A 23,061-nucleotide genomic window follows, 5' to 3' on the forward strand; every position below is an offset into this window, starting at 1 on the left:
ACACACACACGAATGTTCATGCATATCGATGGAGATTAACAAATACATACATTTCACTTTGAGTAATAAATAACTCAGCACTTACCTTTTAGTGTTAGGAAAAACGTGGTCTTTTTTTGTGGAATCGGCTACCGGGTTTGGTGTTTTTCAAATTTGACTTTGCAATAACCAATTTAACAAAAAAATACTGGAAAAAACGGTTTTGTGGACGATGGTACAAATCACGCTGTGGAAACATCCAGCGACGGGCGTTAACCAATGAGAGAGGACTGATCACGTGTCTCAAATCATTCCGCGTGACTCTTCCAATGAAAGCGGGGCGGTGACAGCGTGTTAGTCACGTGATATCCGCGTGTTCCCTTCTCTCACATGATTTGATCTCTGTTGTCGCGGAGATTTACTCTGCTGGAGACGCGGGGGCGGGACGGGGGTGTCCTGCCGGTACCCCGTTGTCAGGCACGGGGCAGTGGGGGGCGTTCTCCTGGGGCGCTCTGGCGGTCAGCTAAGAGCAGCCCGAGTGTTGCTGTTCACTCGATTTCATCAATAAAATAGCTTTCTATTTTGGAAGATAAAAGTTGTACTCTTGGATTCTTACCGCCGCTACAATCGGGGTCCGTTTCTGTCTGCAATATTATGATACAGGTCATACTTGCAAAACTCGTATATTAATCAACGTTTTAATTTTCTTTCATGATACAAAGTGGAATGCAAAACAAATTAAATAAATAAATAATAATAATAATAATAATAATAATAATAATAACACAGTAATATTTTTTTTATACAGTGTGGAGTAGTGGTTAGGGCTCTGGACTCTTGACTGGAAGGTCGTGGGTTCAATCCCTGGTAGGGGACACTGCTGCTGTACCCTTGAGCAAGGTACTTTACCTAGATTGCTCCAGTAAAAACCCAGCAGTATAAATACAAACTAAAAAATAGAAATATGTACATTGCGATCTTACAGTTCAGCGCCACAGTCAAACCACGCGATATCTGTTTGAAGTAAAGCCCCGCCCCTGCCGCATCATTTCGCAATTGCTATACACAGCTCCAGAATGAGTGACACATTGGATAGCCAATCTCTACGACATAAAACTATACTGTAGTATCCCTCTATCACGTGACTTTTTTTACACCCACGTCACGTGTTCCCAGCAAAGGCTGAGCGCTGATCTGCTTTCAGTGACAGCAAACAAAACACAATTCGTAGTGTAATATTTGGGTTTGGAAGTGGTGAAGAAATAACTCTTAATATCAACAACGGATGGATGCAGACAGATTACAATCTGACAGTTTGATTAAAAACAGCTCACACGAATGTCAACAACTGCGCCACCCCACACACACTTCTGGGTTTTGTCAATAAAGCTTAGGAAAACAAAATCTTTAAATAACTTTATACAAACAATTGAAGGCAAACACTCGTACACTATTCAAGCAATACTGCACAGCAAGCTTAATGCTACCAGGAGAGTTTAACCAACTTGCTAGCCTTTTAACAGTAAGTATTTTCATTTATTATTAACCACTTCAACTCCAGATGTAAAAATGAAACCCCTTCCCAGGTACCAGATTTTGAAAATAATAATAATAATAATAATAATAATAATAATAATGTTTTCAAATCTGTAGTTGCTATAAAATGTTAACATATGATGAATAAAACACAAATAAATGACTTAAACTGTGTTTTTCATTAACCCTTTATGCTGCTGTGTACTACATACCCATATTCAATATAGAGATAAAAACGTTTTTTGTTTTTTTTTAACAATGAAAACAAAAAAGCTGCTAATAACAATAATAATCAGTAAACAGTAATTATCAAATAAATACAACTTCAAAACGTGTGCCAGTTTTGACTTGCTCTGTGCCATTTATTGAAATGTTCAATACAACAGAACCCGGGATTGCCTTCGCAACCACTGCACATTTTTCTTTTCTTTTGTCTTTTCTTTTGTTTTAATTTTCATAGCAGACCCTGTACCTTTTTTACAGTGTCTGCTTCGCTTGTGTTGGAGGGATAGTCACAAATGCTTGTACACAGCTACTTTGCACAGGCATTGTGATGGATCTGGCTGCCGCATTGCCTGTACCCAGTGCTGTGTTTTGATAGTATTTAGTCACAGCACTGCCATTTCAAACCAAACAGCTTCCCGTTTGCAGCTGGCTTACCTGTAAAGTAACTGCATGCTCTTCTGTTCGTACAGTTTGTATTGTTCTTGGCTCCACATCCTCTTCATCATAATCACTGAGTGATAAGTCAGCATCACTGTTGCTGGTATCGAAATCCTCCGAACCAACTTCACTCCCGTTGCTCATTATAGAAAGACCACGTACGTTGCCATGTTTAGCTTTCGCTAAAAACTATATAAACTACAACTAAACAAGTAAAACTAATAGTAAAACAAAACATAATAATTTAAAACACTATATATATAAAAGCCGACTGCTTTTTTTCACACTGCGGACTCACCATGTAGCCACCCAAGAGCTACAACGTTGGTGGACAACGCAGCTCTCGGGCAGCTTACAGGCAAGCCCGCAGGCGCCCAGCCAGACTACAGGGGTCGCTGGTGCGCGGTGAGCCGAGGACACCCTGGCCAACCTAGCCCTCCCTCCCCTCGGGCGGCGCCCCCTGGAAGCTCCTGTCCTCCGTCGGCAAAGGAATAAGCTGGACTTGAACTCGCGACGTCCAGACTATAGAGCGCATCCTGCACTCCACGTGGAGCGCCTTTACTGGATGCGCCACTCGGGAGCCCCATTTTACATTTGTTATTAATTTTGTAAATATACATGTTAACCTAATTTTTTAAATACCTATCGAGCCTAAACAATAACAAAAATAATGTTGCAGTCGAATATCGTACGCAGTAAGACCGAGTGTTTAACTTTAAAACACGTATTTGTCACGCTTTTCAAACACGTCACTGTGTTTATAATTCTAAATGTGTTTAGGATTTAGTTTGTTTTGTAAACTCATGGACGCGTTTATGATTTGTAAAACATTTTTTAAACATTCGTACAGGTTTATAACAGGGCTGGTGTTTAAAATATAAACATTCAACTTATCCAAAAAAAAAGCGCAGATTAAAAACACATAACGTTGAGCGTTATTTAGAGTTCCAAATGACTAAACGTCAACACCTGATGACGTATAAACACTGCTGTTTAGGAATAGAACGTTTCTATTATACATGTATACACACGTGCCGTTCAGATATTAAACGCGTCACACGTTCTTGGGTGTACAGTGTAACGTCAGTGTTTTCTGTGTTTACGCAAGATGGCTGACTCTATAAGTTGAAGTGATACCGATAGTGATACGTCGGTACAGATAGGAGACCCCGGTAAGTATTACTGTAACCAGAGCTATAGCTGCCAGTGTTTCTATGCGGTACAATTTTACACGTCCATAGCGCCTGAGTGCTTAACAACACAAAGATTGGATAATCTAATCAAAGCTATGGACTGAAAGTCAGGTTTTAAATAAAGTCTTAAACTAGAAGTTATTGCACCTGCTTCCCGAATATTCCGAGCAAGAGAATTCCTTAGATGCGGGGCACAGTAACTGAAAAGCCCAGGAACCATAACACACCTAAACACCTGTATATGCTACTGTCTGCTTCTGAAAGCCGTTTCAAAATACAGAGCACCGAGCCCACACCACATAATACAAAACCCAGCCTCGCAGGCTTAAAACAGAGACAAGTGCCGTGTTTATTATGAAGTATGTTTCAGCACGCTGAGAGCCGGATCCCATCAAGTCTCCTCAAACTACAGCAACTCAATGTACAGAAGTTATTAACCAAAAAAAAGGGGAGTTAACATTTAATATTTTTTTTTTTTACTAACAATAATAATAATACATTTTATTTATATAGTTATAATTTTGTGAAGCACATGAGACGCACGCATATAAAAACAAAGGTTAAATTATTATTATTATTTATTTATTTATTTATTTCTTATCACACGCCCTTACCTTACAGTTGTATACAAAAAAATGCATATCCAGAATTACAGTACAATTAAGAGCAAAGCTACAAAATACAATGATTTCAGTCCTAATAAGAGCGATTACAAAACCCAGTAAGATTTGATATCGGGGCAGCTCCAGAGCGGAGAACAGTGTTGATCGTTATATCCGGGTTAGCTACGAGCGCATGTGAAATACAAAATACTTCAGATTAGGTTAAGTGCAATAGGGAGCAGATAAGTGCAAGTAAATGAAATACAGATCACAACAAAGTCCAAAACTAAACTACAGAATGAAACCCTACACAGCTGAGTCCCTTTCTAAAGTATGGTGGTGTAATTACAGCAAAGTGGCTCCTTACTCCGGTATTTTTGTGTGAGGTAATGCTTTCTTTTCTTCCCTTAATCACAAAGCTGCCCTGCCACCTCTTTCTGTAAGAAGAGACGTGTAGGGAGACGTCATCAGTGTGTTTCCAAAGTACTTCCGTTTTTGTTTTCGCTGCAGTATGCGTCTGTTGAAGTAGAAAGGGTATCTTTTTATAATAGCAATGCTTGCTTTATTTATAAAGCTTTCTGGAAATCTAAATAAACCATGTCATATGCTTTGCAATTATCCATTGTCGATGTTGCATCCTCAAAAAATCAAGCAGGTTAGTTAGACACGATCTCCCTTTCCTAAAACCATGCTGACTGTTTCGCAGGATATTGTTACCATATAGGTAATTTTCCATTTTGGATCTTATTATAGTTTCCATAAGTTTACATATAATAGAAGTCAGGCTTATTGGCCTGTAGTTACCTGGTTCAGTTTTGTCTCCCTTTTTGTGGATCGGTATTACGTTTGCAATTTTCCAGTCTGTCGGTACAACCCCTGTGTCAAGAGACTGTTACATGATCTTGATTAGCGGTTTGTAAATAACTTCTTTCATTTCTTTGAGTACTATTGGGAGGATCTCATCCGGCCCAGGGGATTTGTTTATTTTAAGAGCTCCTAGTCCCTTTAACACTTCTGCCTCTGTTATGCTAAAGTTATTTAAAACTGGATAGGAACAGGTCAACATGTGGGGCATGTGGGGCATGTTGTCCGTATCCTCCTTTGTAAAAACTTGTGAAAAGTAATCATTTAATATATTCGCTATTTTTTTGTCTATGATTTTGCCATTTGTGTCTCTTAGACATTTAACCTCCTCTTTTGAAGATTCTCTTGCTTTTAATATATTGGAAAAACATTTTGGAATTGGTGTTAGCCCCCTTAGCAATGTTCATTTCTCTCTCTCTCTCTCTCTCTCTTGGCCTTTCTAACTTCCTTTTTGACTTATGTTTGCAGTTCCAAGTACTCTTTATGTGTACTTTGTTTTTGGTCCCTTTTAAACGCTCTGTAAAGTGCCTTTTTTCAGCTGAATATTTTTTTTTTTTAAATTGATCTATTAAACCATTTTGGCCATTTTGTTTTAGATTTAGATTTGTCTACTTTTGGGATGTAATTGTTTTGCACCTCTAGTACTACATTTTTAAAAAACAGCCATCCTTTTCTGTGGATGTTTTCTCTATTTTACTCCAATCTACTTCTGTTAGTCTCTGTTTCATACCTTCATAGTTTGCTTTTCTAAAATTGTAAACCTTAGCTTTAGTCATTACTTTTTGGGTTTTGAAAATCACTTCAAATGAAACCATGTTGTGGTCTGAGTTTGCCAATGGCTCTCTGACCTCTGTTTTAGTTATTCTGTCTTCGTTATTTGAAAAGACTAAATCAAGGCATGCTTCCCGTCTCGTCGGTGCCTTGACAAATTGCGTTAGGAAGCAGTCATTTGTCATATGACCAGAGTCAGAATAGTGCTACTTGACCAGGGTCAGAATTGAGTTACATGACCATAGTCACCCTTACGGAAATGTCCCATAGAATCCTATAGTAGTACTATAGGACTCTCTATAGGACTAAAAGGGTTTTAAAGGAATCCTGTAGGATTCTTTAAAAAAAAGTATCCTCCTATAGTACTCAAAAGGGTCTCCCTATAGTACCTCAATAGGACTCCTCCTATAGTATGCAAAAGAATAATACTATGACTCTGTTTAGGACTGAAAATGTAAGAATGACTTTTACAGTATATACTAGGTTTATAGATTGAATAAAGCAAAATACTTAACTTTTAATAAACCGTTTAATAAACCTATTTATTTAATTACCAGATACTGAAAATAGCACATTAGTAGGAACAAAATAATGTATAATAAATTTAAGCAGAGCTGTTTTTGTTTTATTTTATTCTGTTTTAAAATATTTCTGATATAGCTGGGGTGTGTAAACTTTTTAAAACAAAATAAAAGCACATCATAGTAAATAACACAAGTGTTGCCTGCAGATAACTTCAAGTAACCCTTAATATTTAAAAAGACAAAGCAGCAGCCATAATGAATATGGACATAATTTATTGTCCTACAAAATTTTAAATAGATATAATAAATTATTATATACAAATATGCACATTTTTAAAAAATATAAATAAATCAACAGATGTACAGACTCCTTTACTTTAACCATATACGTTTTCTTTTTGACAATAACAATACTATATTATCCTGTTCATACATGTGTAACAGGGTGGAGGCTGGGCGTGAACTGGCAACCCTACGCACTCCAAGTGAGCATCTAAACCACAATGAAAAAGAGCCGAGCTCGTCTGCATACATGGTTTTAGAGCTCTTAACCTCCTCTCTTCTCATCGACAGGGGACAGAATCCGTAATGGCACTATACCACACAACACTGCACGTTACACATGTCAAAACAGAAAGAGTTGTACCACGTCCTTATCGCTAGGCTGTGAATTTGTGATTTGTGAAAAGGGCAGGACAATTGCAGTCACTTGTGTTCTTTTTTTAATTTTCCTGCAAGCTGCCTTCCTTCTTTACTTGCACAGTATTTAATTTCCAAGTGGTGCTCTAGCTGTGAGAAACAGCTGTCTGTGATATGTAAAACATCAGGAAGACACAGGCATTAACTGTGTATTGCTCACGCTGACAAACATGTCTGCATGTCCATGTTATAAGGCTTGATAATGCTTCATGTTCATCTAAAATTTCTGTTGCGCTTCCTGATTCTAATAGGTCCTGTAATGCTGCCAACAGAGTTGAAAGGTCATAGCAAGCATCATATGAACTTTTGGAATCAGAAAATAAAAAAATGGACAGTCACTTAGCAGTCTAGAGCAGTAATTTAGCTCAAAGCTACTTAGAGAAAACTATAGGAGAAAAATGATAAAACTTAATATTGCAGCAAAGAACTCCGAATGATTGCCAACCTCATAACAAGATTAGGAATAAGTAAAACAAAAAACAACATTAAAATGGAATTTGAATCTATTTACTCTTTAATAATTTAGTAATAATAATTTCGTATGAAAATTGTTTTGTACATTCTGATGAAAACATGGTTAACATTGATTAATTTGTGAAGAATTGTTGAAACGCTCATTTTAAAGTATGAAACACCTAATCCCTTTCAACTTCATTTGGCATGAAATTCACAGAACTCTTCTCATCAATTGACATCCTAACACATTTCCTTTCCAAATGGTCCAAAAACACAGCCTCTGTTTTATCATTCTTGTGAATTTCAATGAGAAAGTTTGAGGATATGCTAAACTCTCTACTGTATATAAAATCTGCAATTTTTTTCCAGTTTCTTCACAGTCAATATAGCTATCTCTCTCCCATGAACAGAGCATGGCCCATCTCTGCACTTTACTAGCAGAAGAGAGGTTAGTTCAACAACATGACTATTTTGCAATTCAGCTGTAAAGTTAGACCTTTTCATTACATGGTTATAGTTTTTAGTGCGATACAAAACATGATTGTAAATAAACCTGTCATACACAAGTACTTCTTTTTTAACTTGATGACCAAGTAGAAATTCTTGTTGATCCAATAAGTTTTTTTAAGAAAATATGTACAGGTTCACTGGCACTTTGTATGCTTGTAGCTTTTTTACCTTTTTTATCACAGTATACATTTCACACACTTGTTTTGATACGCTCTGTGTACCCTAGAAAAGGCTTTTTAATACCCTGTTGTACCCTTCATAAGGGAAAGCAGAGGTTGCCCAAAGAGCTCCCCAGTCACTAACACCTCTAGGTAAATGCAGAAGTAGATGGACATTAAAGGTCAAGTGACTTTTACCACACAGAGTCTCAGTTTGGTTTACAAACTCCTTAAGAACCACACTTACTTTTCTAAGAGTTTCTCTAGTAATTGAGTCTGTCAAAAGATTATTCACTGAATAGACCAAGTAAAACCAATGTTGAATGTATCTCAAAGGTAAAATCCCCCTTACTACACCAAGAAGAACACAGTGCATGTATTCAGATACAAAAGACCGTGACATATTCAAAACAGGTAAAAACAACAACGGGGAAGAGCCTTTAACACCATTCACTGGGTTTCCACTTTCAGAAGCAGCAATTGCATCTGCTTTGTGCTGTTCATGAGTTCTTATAGGTGGATCTTTTTCTTTAATGGGGTGTACTCTAGTGAATTCTCTTCCCTTGTGAACATGCTGACCAGGATGCAGACAAAAGTCACAACCATACTTGCCATTAAACAGGGTTGTGTTACGAAGGGCTGGTCTAGCCACCGAATCTGCTGAACAAATTAAAGTATGTATTTTAACAACCTTCTGACCTTCTCCTGGAATTATTACTGTTACACCTGTTTCGTGCAAATCAGTTAACTCTTTAACAAAAACACTCAAGTAGCTATCCATCCTGGGCTTTCCTGGGCCAAACCACAGACATGACAACAGAACATTGTTGATTCTTAACTTGTATGGGAGTTCATTCACCATTACCTGAATAGGCCAGAAACTGCTTCTGGATGATTTAAATACTTAAACACCATCACTGTTCCACTGAAGAGAAATGCCATTCTGACCAAACTGTGTGGAATTCCTTACTTTTTGGTACAGTTTCCCAGATGTGACATCACCTATCTCTCTGCTTCTAGTGTGGACATTTTTCTGGATGGAATCTAAAACGGCTTCTTTTTCAAGCAGTTCCTGCTTTTTCAATGGGAGCTGGATGAAAAAGTGACCAGCCTTTTTGTTTAATTCTTTATTAAACCCCTCACCACATTCTGGACAGGAATCTACATTATCATTCTCAGGGCAGATGTATGATTGGCATATTTTACAAAAAAAATGCAGCACCATAGATGACAAGTCTGCACAATTGAACTTTTTGTACAGATAGTATTTGGTTGTTTTAGGAAAGTCTTTAACATGACATGACATAAGTTCAAGAAGATTATCCAAAGCAGAATCTGTCAGTCGATGTTTCAATGCAAAGGTCACTTTCATTTTTACTGAGCGGTGCTCCTGGATATAGTGGGTGATTGTCAAACTCATCCTACAGAAGAGAGGAAATACAGTTAGGAAGAGTAGAACCTACAGGAAATCTTAAATGGTATTATCATTGATCAGAAACGTTATCTGGAATGCATAACTTTAAACAAACACAACAGGATATATCACAATTCATAAAATTCGTAAAAATGGTTTAATTCTGGATTTGCAAAAGTGTAAGATACTGTAGCGGTGGTGCGAATGGATGGACTGTGGGGGTGTATTTAGACAGGGGAATTTGAAAACAATTTTTGTCCAGTGTGTACTGTGTTAAGTGTTGTGGGCGCCAGGGTTGTATTGTATTTTGTGTGTGTCTCTCTCTCCCCGCTGTTATCTTGCCTGCTGTTTCTGTGCAGTCTGCAAGTGTTGACGTGAGTGCGCTGTTTGTGTTCTGTTCTGTTCTGTGTTCTGAGTCGGGTTCGCTTTTCTCAATAGCTACTTTACCAAACCAATGTAGTAAGACCATCGTTTAGGTAAGTGTTTCCCAAACATCATTGAAACTACTAGCTCTTGAACTTCTACTTGAGTTCACGAGCGGTCTGAGGGAATCGTGAAATGTTTGGGTAATGCATTGTGACACCATAGAAACCAAAAACATAATAGTTCACCAAACGAAAAATATATCTGCACACTTGATTTTGCTAAATAATTCATGTGTTTCAAACCTGCCTACGCTCTTAAGAAACCACCATATGATGCACTTCAAGACCGCTAGTTAAGTTGCAGCTTCACGTGGGGTTTTGGGATCGATCGAACAGAAATCGATCGAACGCCGCTGCAGTAAACCGTAATAATTAATAATCTTCAAACTCCAAGTACGACTGTTATAGGGAATTGGAGACGTATCCCTATTTAGTGTGGTTCAAGTTAAGAGCTATTCCATTTTAACCTCACTGCCTGGTCTGATCTTTTATTTTCCACCGTCACCGCCGCAGAACATTGCCCATAGCATGCTCAACGCTACAATATTATACTTGAACACTACAAGCAATGCCATCTTAGGTCTTGCATGTTCATTTTAAAATAATGTACCCAAGGCATCGGTGGTCTCTGTATGTGTGTTATTGTGCTTATGAACTATTTTAAATTGCTTACATAAAGTACTCGCATTCATTTATGCAAAATAATTTAACAATGTAATGTGTCAAGGGATAGACAGAGCTGTAAGCCTAGGCTGTTAGCAAATTGGTTGTGAAATTGGTCAAAGCAAACTATATACACTCGTTAGTTCTAAATAAATGTAAATTAAGTAAATGTAATGCAGTTGTGCATATAATTGTCATTACATGTTATGGGATTGGATGTTAAGCATACAGTATACACGGTAAGATTATATAACATTTAAAAGATTATATACAGACGTGCTCAAATTTGTTGGTACCCTTACAGCTCATTGAAATAATGCTTCATTCCTCCTGAAAAGTGATGAAATTAAAAGCTATTTTATCATGTATACTTGCATGCCTTTGGTATGTCATAGAATAAAGCAAAGAAGCTGTGAAAAGAGATGAATTATTGCTTATTCTACAAAGATATTCTAAAATGGCCTGGACACATTTGTTGGTACCCCTTAGAAAAGATAATAAATAATTGGATTATAGAGATATTTCAAACTAATTAGTTTCCTTAATTAGTATCACACATGTCTCCAATCTTGTAATCAGTCATTCAGCCTATTTAAAAGTAGTCACTGTGCTGTTTGGTACCATTGTGTGCACCACACTGAACATGGACCAGAGAAAGCAAAGGAGAGAGTTGTCTGAGGAGATCAGAAAGAAAATAATAGACGAGCATGGTAAAGGTAAAGGCTACAAGACCATCTCCAAGCAGCTTGATGTTCCTGTGACAACAGTTGCAAATATTATTAAGAAGTTTAAGGTCCATGGAACTGTAGCCAACCTCCCTGGGCGCAGCCGCAAGAGGAAAATCGACCCCAGAGTGAACAGAAGGATAGTGCGAATGGTAGAAAAAGAACCAAGGATAACTGCCAAAGAGATACAAGCTGAACTCCAAGGTGAAGGTACGTCAGTTTCTGATCGCACCATCCGTCGCTTTTTGAGCGAAAGTGGGCTCCATGGAAGAAGACCCAGGAGGACTCCACTTTTGAAAGAAAAACATAAAAAAGCCAGACTGGAATTTGCTAAAATGCATATTGACAAGCCACAATCCTTCTGGGAGAATGTCCTTTGGACAGATGAGTCAAAACTGGAGCTTTTTGGCAAGTCACATCAGCTCTATGTTCACAGACGAAAAAATGAAGCTTTCAAAGAAAAGAACACCATACCTACAGTGAAACATGGAGGAGGCTCGGTTATGTTTTGGGGCTGCTTTGCTGCGCCTGGCACAGGTTGCCTTGAATCTGTGCAGGGCACAATGAAATCTCAAGACTATCAAGGCATTCTGGAGCGAAACGTACTGCCCAGTGTCAGAAAGCTCTGTCTCAGTCGCAGGTCATGGGTCCTCCAACAGGATAATGACCCAAAACACACAGCTAAAAGCACCCAAGAATGGATAAGAACAAAACATTGGACTATTCTGAAGTGGCCATCTATGAGTCCTGATCTGAATCCTATCGAACATCTATGGAAAGAGCTGAAACTTGCAGTCTGGAGAAGGCACCCATCAAACCTGAGACAGCTGGAGCAGTTTGCTCAGGAAGAGTGGGCCAAACTACCTGTTAACAGGTGCAGAAGTCTCATTGAGAGCTACAGAAAACGTTTGATTGCAGTGATTTCCTCTAAAGGTTGTGCAACAAAATACTAGGTTAGCGGTCCCATCATTTTTGTCCATGCCATTTTCATTTGTTTTCTTATTTACAATATTATGTTGAATAAAAAATCAAAAGCAAAGTCTGATTTCTATTAAATATGGAATAAACAATGGCGGATGCCAATTACTTTTGTCAGTTTCAAGTTATTTCAGAGAAAATTGTGCATTCTTCGTTTTTTGTGGAGGGGTACCAAATTTGAGCACGTCTGTAGGTATTTTTCTTAATATAATTTTACTTACATTTTGACAGTCCACTTCAAATTCACACTGGGTGGAGAGGCAGGAAGCCCTATTAAACTCCGTTTCATCTTCACCTGAATTGGAAACCTCTTCATCGGACAGCTGTAAAACAGTAATAATTTAGTGTATAATAAAGTAGATTTTACATTTATTTAAATTCAGAATTCTCATTTTTGCAATCTATTTTTTGGGTGGTTCAAACTACAGTCAGACGTATACCCTTCCCTCATATCAACACAGTTGTAACTTTGTTTATTTTGGTTAGAGGTCTACAATGTAGCAGCCTACTTCAAGTTCAAAGTAGTATAATTGCTTATAGCCACATTGATCTCAGGGGAATCCTCATGCAACTGGTGTTCGAGGCCGCAGGTCGAGTTATATTAAAACATATTTCTACCACGAAAACCATTTGAAATGTACAGTTTTTATCTATAAAACCGGATCATTAAGACATGCTTTAATTTACTCCTTAGAATTAATACTCTCGTAGGGTTAAATGGCATTCCCTTGTGATTTTGTATTGGAGCTATGAAATAGCTGAGCGAGATCCAGGGAAACTGAATTACACTCTTCTGTAAAGCCGATTCACCCATACATAAATAAAGTAAACATCTGAAGCACATTTTTTTTTTAAGTGTCCTATAATATAACTCAATGTATGGGATATCGAATTGCCTTTACACTTCCTTTCAAATAACGAATATAAGAGTAGAATTATCCCTCGGTAACATTATATCCAAAACCTATATTTTTCGGCAGGACAGTTCTCCTCGTGGTTTTCAAGAAGTCCTGTTTCATCACCGAGGAAGAAAACTTGATCAGGTGTTAGGACAGTGTTAAGGGAAGTCTCAGTTGGTTCCTCCTCATTTTCCGTTGAGCAGCCAGGCTGGCTATAAGTACATTCATTTATTTCTATCCCTCTCCTTACTTTTGTCATACGAGGCATATCTTCTTCTGCTTCATGATGTAAGAAACGTTTATGACACCCTCTCCATTTCAATAAAAGTCACCTTATCGGAGAGTAAACTGTCAACAAAAGAGAGAAGTGCTGCTGACTGCCTGCATGGCGCGCGCCCTACTTTTCAAATGTACCTGCACGAGACCAGCAAAGTGACCGTTTGTGTTTGACAGGTGGCTCCCACAGTATTACATACCACTTCATGGAGCAGTAAAGAGATGGAGAAAATGTCATTTGCATTGTTTGATTTTTTTTGAAGAGAATGCGATAGAAATTGGCAAGAAAGAGTGGATTGTAGAATTTGATGAACGTAGTTACAAAAATAATGTAATTGAAACCAAAAATGTTTATGAGATGGTGGACTTAAACCTAGTGGAAAAGGGGACCTTCAAAAGAAAAATCCAAAATGGTTAACCTGTCCATCTTATGTACTGGCAATAGGTAAGACAAAGTGTAATGCTCTATATCAATTTGTCAATCAACTAAAAAGATTAAATAACGCTGAGGAAACTGAAGGTATGGGATGGACACCCTTGCTTACAGTAAACAGTATATATATATATATATATATATATATATATATATATATATATATATATATATATATATATATATATATATATATATATATATACAGTGCCTTGCATAAGTATTCACCCCCCTTGGACTTTTCCACATTTTGTAATATTACAACCTGGAATTAAAATGGATTTAATTAGGATTTTTTGTGACTGATCTACACAAAATAGTCCATAATGTCAAAGTGGGGAAAAAAAATCTACATATTTTTCAAAATTATTTACAAATAAAAAACTGTCTTGATTGCATAAGTATTCACCCCCTTTGCTGTGACACCCCTAAATAAGCTCTGGTGCAACCAATTGCCTTCAGAAGTCACATAATTAGTTGAATGGAGTCCACCTGTGTGCAATTAAAGTGTCACATGACCTCAGATTAAATACACCTGTTTCTGGAAGGCCACAGTTTGTTAAAGAGCATATCAAAACAAACAGCATCATGAAGACCAAGGAGCTATCTAAACAATTCTGGGATAAAGTTCTGGAGAAGCACCAATCAGGGTTGGGTTATAAAAAAATATCCCAAACTTTGAACATCCCCCGGAGCACCGTTAAATCCATTATTAAGAAATGGAAAGAATATGGCACAACCGCGACTCTGCTTAGAGAAGGCCGTCCACCAAAATTCAGTGACCAGGTAAGGAGGGCATAAGTCAGAGAAGCAACCAAGAGGTCAATGGTAACTCTGAAGGAGCTGGAGAGATCCACAGCTGAGATGGGAGAAACCGTCCATGGGACAACTATAACCCGGGCGCTCCACAAAGCTGGGCTTTATGGAAGAGTGGCGAGAAGAAAGCCATTTCTGAAAAAAACCCATATCAAATCCTGTTTGGATTTTGCCAAAAGGCATGTGGGAGACACAGCAAACATGTGGAAAAGGGTTCTCTGGTCTAATGAGACCAAAATTGAACTTTTTGGCCTTAGCGCAAAACGCTATGTGTGGCGCAAAGCCAACACTGCTCATCACCCTGAGAACACCATCCCCACGGTGAAGCATGGTGGTGGCAGCATGTTATAACATGTTATGGGGATGCTTTTCATCGGCAGGGACTGGGAAACTGGTCAGGACTGAGGGCAAGATGGATGGAGCCAAATACAGGGAAATTCTAGAGGAAAACCTGTTTCAGTCTGCAAGAGGACCAGTGACTGGGAAGGTTCACCTTCCAGCAGGACAATGACCCTAAACACACAGCCAAAGCTACACTGGAGTGGTTTAAAAACAAGAACCTGAATGTCTTAGAATGGCCCAGTCAAAGCCCAGACATCAATCCGATTGAGAATCTGTGGCAAGACTTGAAAATTGCTGTTCACCAACGGTCCCCATCCAACTTGACAGAGCTTGAGCAATTTTGCCAAGAAGAATGGGCAAAATTTGCAGGATTCAGATGTGCAAAGCTGGTAGAGACTTACCCAAAGCCAAAGGTGCTTCTACCAAGTATTGACTCAGGGGGGTGAATACTTATGCAACCAACAAATGTCTTTTTTTTTGTTTAATTAAACAAAACAAAAAATGTGTCACAATAAAAAATATTTTGCACCTTCAAAGTGTTAAGTATGTTGTGTAAATCAAATGGTAAAAATCCCAATTAAATACATTTTAATTCCAGGTTGTAACACTACAAAATGTGGAAAAGTCCAAGGGGGGTGAATACTTATGCAAGGCACTGTATATATATTGTGACATTTACTTTTTTTGTTTTAATGAACTAGCCTACATACTAAACAGTGAACATACAATCAATACTGCTGTATAATCATAACTCTTACTCTAAGTTACTGAGGTAAAATTATACCTAATTCTCTCAGAACACTACCTTCACTTTAAAAGCTGTTATTACTACTTTGTATGGTATTTTCGTATTACTATTGATATCTATAGTAACATACAAATCAAGGCTATTTTCACCTTAGTACGAGAACATTATGGGGTACCATGTTTCCGTTACAAGGTGTATAAAGACCCACTGTTGAATTTTAACCAGTGTAGGCACAGTATAAATATGATTAAATATGAACTATTTTTTAGGGGACTGGCAGACTGTTTCACAAAAAGCAAAGTGTATACTTAATTATGAAAAGGAGGAAACCCCTTCCAAGTGTAAGCGGGATAAATGCCGGGACCAAAACAACTATCATGACAATGATAGAAATACTTTAATGTGGCCTAATATTTATTTTTAAGAATGTGAAGTGCAGACTAATCTAATCATAACTATATAATATAACGCATTTAGTCATAAATACTACAAATAATAAAATAAAATATAAAAATAATAAACAGCAAAAGACAGCTAACATTTCAACATATACTTTAGAACTCCCAGATATACTGGAACGAGTGGAATTACTGAAAATGGATTTGTCCACCACCAACTATGCCAACACCAATATACAACAATGGGGGAAAAGAGAGATGAGGTAGGAAAATTGTGTTATTTAGGTTACTACCCGATGACCGTCTGCAGGCTTAGTAATGCCCTGAACCAAAGGCGAGGGAGCATAATACTAAGGTATAACCCGAACAAGAGGGTGTTACTATATGGAGAGGTTTGTCTCCAAAAATACTGAAGTACACAGTATCCATGGCGTAAAAGTGATAAAAAGGAGGTATTTTCATGCAGTTTGATATATGTATATATTATATAACTATTTCACTTACCCACACCTTTGTTTATGATTTTAGAAGGTACAACGGACTGAAAAAGCGTCAGTATCAAAAAGGAAGCTACAGATGTGTTGTCACAAAGACACAATGAAGCTAACTGCAGACCTATTACGGGTATTTCACACTGCTGAAGAACTTGCCAATAAATCCCTGACTGGATTCAAATCCAATGCACATAAGGATTCACAAGCAAAACAACCCCTTAATCCAGATATTGTGGATGCGATTATTGGTAAGAACAATCACATTTTAATTCTGTAAAAGCTTGTATAAGCAAGCAATAACGCATGAAAAGGCATGCAGTTTTACTGAGGTTGCCAGGCTGTGGTAGGTGTCTATTTTATACTTAAACTTATGGTCAGGTATGAAGGCTTTAGAAGCTCTATTTGGAATTATTGTCCCTATTTACTAATCTTTAAGGAGTGTTCTGATGTTCGAATGTTTTGTTAAGGACTATTACTTTAAATCCTTTTTGACTTAATAATGTTTAAAGTAATAAAAGCCATTGAGACTACTTTGTTTTAGGTCTTATTCAGATTTTTAAAGCATTATTTAAACTCCAAACATGTGTATTGATACTGAAGCATTCCTTAAAACACTTTAGTAAATAGAGCCCATTATTTGAATATTATTACTACATAAATGTAGTTTGAAATATAGGACCCTATTCTTAAAACTTTTGGGCCATGTAGCCTAGTTAGTATACTTACCAAAGGTCGGTTCTCCCTTGCACCATCTGATGGTTGGAATCAGGCACCTTTGGCAGCAATTACAGCCATGAGTCTATTTGGATAAGACTCTACCAGCTTTGCACATCTGGACACTGCAATTTTTGCCCATTCTTCTTTGCAAAATTGCTCAAGCTCCGTCAAGTTGGATGGGGACCTTTGGTGAACAGCAATTTTCTACTCTTTCCACATATTCTCAATTAGATTGAGGTCCGGGCTTTGACTGGGCCACTCCAGGACATTGACCTTTTTGTTTTTAAGCCACTCCAGTGTGGCTTTGGCTGTATGTTTGGGGTCATTGTCCTGCTGGAAGATGAATCTTCTCCCAAGTCCCAGGTCTCTTGCAGACTTCAGCAGGTTTTCCTTCAGGATTTCTCTGTACTTTGCCGCATCCATTTTGCCCTCTATCTTCACAAGCTTTCCAGGCCCTGACGCAGAGAAGCATCCCCATAGCATGATGCTGCCACCACCATGCTTCACGGTAGCGATGGTGTTCTCAGGATGATGTGCGGTGTTAGGCTTACGCCAAACATAGCGCTTAGCGTTGAGGCCAAAAAGCTCTATTCTGGTCTCATCAGACCATAGAATCTTCTTCCACTTGGTCTCAGAGTCTCCCACATGCCTTCTGGGAAACTCTAGCCGAGATATGATGCAAGTTTTTTTCTTTTTGCCACTCTCCCATAAAGGCCAGTTTTGTGAAGCACCCGGGCTATTGTTGGCGTATGCACAGTGTCTCCCAGCTCAGCCGTGGAACACTGTAACTCCTTTAGAGTTGCCATAGGCCTCTTGGTGGCCTCCCTGACTAGTGCCCTATACGCCCGGATACTACGTTTTTGAGGACGGCCTGTTCTAGACAGATTCACAGTTGTGCCATATTCTCTCCATTTCTTAATAATGGACTTTACTGTGCTCTGAGAGGATATTCAATGCCTTGGAAATGTTCTTATATCCTACCCCTGATTGGTGCTTTTGAAGAACCTTATTCCGGATTTGCTTTGAATGTTCCTTCATCTTCATGATGTAGTTTTTGTTAGGAAATGTACTAACCAACTGTGGGACCTCCCAGAGACAGGTGTATTTAACCTGAAATCATGTGAAACACCTTAATTGCACACAGGTGGACTCCATTCAACTAATTATGTGACTTCTACAGACAATTGGATGCACCAGAGCTTCTTTAGGTGTGTCATAGCAAAGGGGGTGAATACTTATGCAATCAATTATTTTCTGTTTTAGATTTGTAATTAATTTAGAACAATTTGTAGATTTTATTTTTCACTTTGACATTATGGACTTTTCTTGTGTTGATCAGTGGCAAACATAGCGCTTAGAGTTGAGGCCAAAAAGCTCTATTTTGGTCTCATCAGACCATAGAATCTTCTTCCACTTGGTCTCAGAGTCTCCCACATGCCTTCTGGGAAACTCTAGCCGAGATTTGATGCGAGTTTTTTTCAACAATGGCTTTCTTTTTGCCACTCTCCCATAAAGGCCAGTTTTGTGAAGCACCCGGGCTATTGTTGCCATATGCACAGTGTCTCCCAGCTCAGCCGTGGAACACTGTAACTCCTTTAGAGTTGCCATAGGCCTCTTGGTGGCCTCCCTGACTAGTGCCCTATACGCCCGGATACTCCGTTTTTGAGGACGGCCTGTTCTAGACAGATTCACAGTTGTGCCATATTCTCTCCATTTCTTAATAATGGACTTTACTGTGCTCTGAGAGGATATTCAATGCCTTGGAAATGTTCTTATATCCTACCCCTGATTGGTGCTTTTGAAGAACCTTATTCCGGATTTGCTTTGAATGTTCCTTCATCTTCATGATGTAGTTTTTGTTAGGAAATGTACTAACCAACTGTGGGACCTCCCAGAGACAGGTGTATTTAACCTGAAATCATGTGAAACACCTTAATTGCACACAGGAGGACTCCATTCAACTAATTATGTGACTTCTAAAGACAACTGGTTGCACCAGAGCTTATTTTGGTGTGTCATAGCAAAGGGGGTGAATACTTATGCAATCAATTATTTTCTGTTTTATATTTGTAATTAATTTAGAACAATTTGTAGATTTTATTTTTCACTTTGACATTATGGACTTTTCTTGTGTTGATCAGTGGCAAACATAGCGCTTAGCTTTGAGGCCAAAAAGCTCGATTTTGGTCTCATCAGACCATAGAATCTTCTTCCACTTGGTCTCAGAGTCTCCCACATGCCTTCTGGGAAACTCTAGCCGAGATTTGATGCGAGTTTTTTTCAACAATGGCTTTCTTTTTGCCACTCTCCCATAAAGGCCAGTTTTGTGAAGCACCCGGGCTATTGTTACCATATGCACAGTGTCTCCCAGCTCAGCCGTGGAACACTGTAACTCCTTTAGAGTTGCCATAGGCCTCTTGGTGGCCTCCCTGACTAGTGCACATCTCGCCCGGATACTCCGTTTTTGAGGACGGCCTGTTCTAGACAGATTCACAGTTGTGCCATATTCTCTCCATTTCTTAATAATGGACTTTACTGTGCTCTGAGAGGATATTCAATGCCTTGGAAATGTTCTTATATCCTACCCCTGATTGGTGCTTTTGAAGAACCTTATTCCGGATTTGCTTTGAATGTTCCTTCATCTTCATGATGTAGTTTTTGTTAGGAAATGTACTAACCAACTGTGGGACCTCCCAGAGACAGGTGTATTTAACCTGAAATCATGTGAAACACCTTAATTGCACATAGGAGGACTCCATTCAACTAATTATGTGACTTCTAAAGACAACTGGTTGCACCAGAGCTTATTTTGGTGTGTCATAGCAAAGGGGGTGAATACTTATGCAATCAATTATTTTCTGTTTTATATTTGTAATTAATTTAGAACAATTTGTAGATTTTATTTTTCACTTTGACATTATGGACTTTTCTTGTGTTGATCAGTGGCAAACATAGCGCTTAGCGTTGAGGCCAAAAAGCTCTATTTTGGTCTCATCAGACCATAGAATCTTCTTCCACTTGGTCTCAGAGTCTCCCACATGCCTTCTGGGAAACTCTAGCCGAGATTTGATGCGAGTTTTTTTCAACAATGGCTTTCTTTTTGCCACTCTCCCATAAAGGCCAGTTTTGTGAAGCACCCGGGCTATTGTTACCATATGCACAGTGTCTCCCAGCTCAGCCGTGGAACACTGTAACTCCTTTAGAGTTGCCATAGGCCTCTTGGTGGCCTCCCTGACTAGTGCACATCTCGCCCGGATACTCCGTTTTTGAGGACGGCCTGTTCTAGACAGATTCACAGTTGTGCCATATTCTCTCCATTTCTTAATAATGGACTTTACTGTGCTCTGAGAGGATATTCAATGCCTTGGAAATGTTCTTATATCCTACCCCTGATTGGTGCTTTTGAAGAACCTTATTCCGGATTTGCTTTGAATGTTCCTTCATCTTCATGATGTAGTTTTTGTTAGGAAATGTACTAACCAACTGTGGGACCTCCCAGAGACAGGTGTATTTAACCTGAAATCATGTGAAACACCTTAATTGCACATAGGAGGACTCCATTCAACTAATTATGTGACTTCTAAAGACAACTGGTTGCACCAGAGCTTATTTTGGTGTGTCATAGCAAAGGGGGTGAATACTTATGCAATCAATTATTTTCTGTTTTATATTTGTAATTAATTTAGAACAATTTGTAGATTTTATTTTTCACTTTGACATTATGGACTTTTCTTGTGTTGATCAGTGGCAAACATAGCGCTTAGCGTTGAGGCCAAAAAGCTCTATTTTGGTCTCATCAGACCATAGAATCTTCTTCCACTTGGTCTCAGAGTCTCCCACATGCCTTCTGGGAAACTCTAGCCGAGATTTGATGCGAGTTTTTTTCAACAATGGCTTTCTTTTTGCCACTCTCCCATAAAGGCCAGTTTTGTGAAGCACCCGGGCTATTGTTGCCATATGTACAGTGTCTCCCAGCTCAGCCGTGGAACACTGTAACTCCTTTAGAGTTGCCATAGGCCTCTTGGTGGCCTCCCTGACTAGTGCCCTATATGCCCGGATACTCCGTTTTTGAGGACGGCCTGTTCTAGACAGATTCACAGTTGTGCCATATTCTCTCCATTTCTTAATAATGGACTTTACTGTGCTCTGAGAGGATATTCAATGCCTTGGAAATGTTCTTATATCCTACCCCTGATTGGTGCTTTTGAAGAACCTTATTCCGGATTTGCTTTGAATGTTCCTTCATCTTCATGATGTAGTTTTTGTTAGGAAATGTACTAACCAACTGTGGGACCTCCCAGAGACAGGTGTATTTAACCTGAAATCATGTGAAACACCTTAATTGCACACAGGTGGACTCCATTCAACTAATTATGTGACTTCTAAAGACAATTGGTTGCACCAGAGCTTATTTTGGTGTGTCATAGCAAAGGGGGTGAATACTTATGCAATCAATTATTTTCTGTTTTATATTTGTAATTAATTTAGAACAATTTGTAGATTTTATTTTTCACTTTGACATTATGGACTTTTCTTGTGTTGATCAGTGGCAAACAGCGCTTAGCGTTGAGGCCAAAAAGCTCTATTTTGGTCTCATCAGACCATAGAATCTTCTTCCACTTGGTCTCAGAGTCTCCCACATGCCTTCTGGGAAACTCTAGCCGAGATTTGATGCGAGTTTTTTTCAACAATAGCTTTCTTTTTGCCACTCTCCCATAAAGGCCAGTTTTGTGAAGCACCCGGGCTATTGTTGCCATATGTACAGTGTCTCCCAGCTCAGCCGTGGAACACTGTATCTCCTTTAGAGTTGCCATAGGCCTCTTGGTGGCCTCCCTGACTAGTTCCCTATACGCCTGGATACTCCGTTTTTGAGGGCGGCCTGTTCTAGACAGATTAACAGTTGTGCCATATTCTCTCCATTTCTTAATAATGGACTTTACTGTGCTCTGAGAGGATATTCAATGCCTTGGAAATGTTCTTATATCCTACCCCTGATTGGTGCTTTTGAAGAACCTTATTCCGGATTTGCTTTGAATGTTCCTTCATCTTCATGATGTAGTTTTTGTTAGGAAATGTACTAACCAACTGTGGGACCTCCCAGAGACAGGTGTATTTAACCTGAAATCATGTGAAACACCTTAATTGCACACAGGTGGACTCCATCCAACTAATTATGTGACTTCTAAAGACAATTGGTTGCACCAGAGCTTATTTAGGTGTGTCATAGCAAAGGGGGTGAATACTTATGCAATCAATTATTTTCTGTTTTATATTTGTAATTAATTTAGAACAATTTGTAGATTTTATTTTTCACTTTGACATTATGGACTTTTCTTGTGTTGATCAGTGGCAAACATAGCGCTTAGCGTTGAGGCCAAAAAGCTCTATTTTGGTCTCATCAGACCATAGAATCTTCTTCCACTTGGTCTCAGAGTCTCCCACATGCCTTCTGGGAAACTCTAGCCGAGATTTGATGCGAGTTTTTTTCAACAATGGCTTTCTTTTTGCCACTCTCCCATAAAGGCCAGTTTTGTGAAGCACCCGGGCTATTGTTGCCATATGCACAGTGTCTCCCAGCTCAGCCGTGGAACACTGTAACTCCTTTAGAGTTGCCATAGGCCTCTTGGTGGCCTCCCTGACTAGTGCCCTATACGCCCGGATACTCCGTTTTTGAGGACGGCCTGTTCTAGACAGATTCACAGTTGTGCCATATTCTCTCCATTTCTTAATAATGGACTTTACTGTGCTCTGAGAGGATATTCAATGCCTTGGAAATGT

The sequence above is a fragment of the Acipenser ruthenus genome, unplaced genomic scaffold, assembly GCF_902713425.1.
Source record: "Acipenser ruthenus unplaced genomic scaffold, fAciRut3.2 maternal haplotype, whole genome shotgun sequence".
Classification (NCBI taxonomy): Eukaryota; Metazoa; Chordata; class Actinopteri; order Acipenseriformes; family Acipenseridae; genus Acipenser; species Acipenser ruthenus.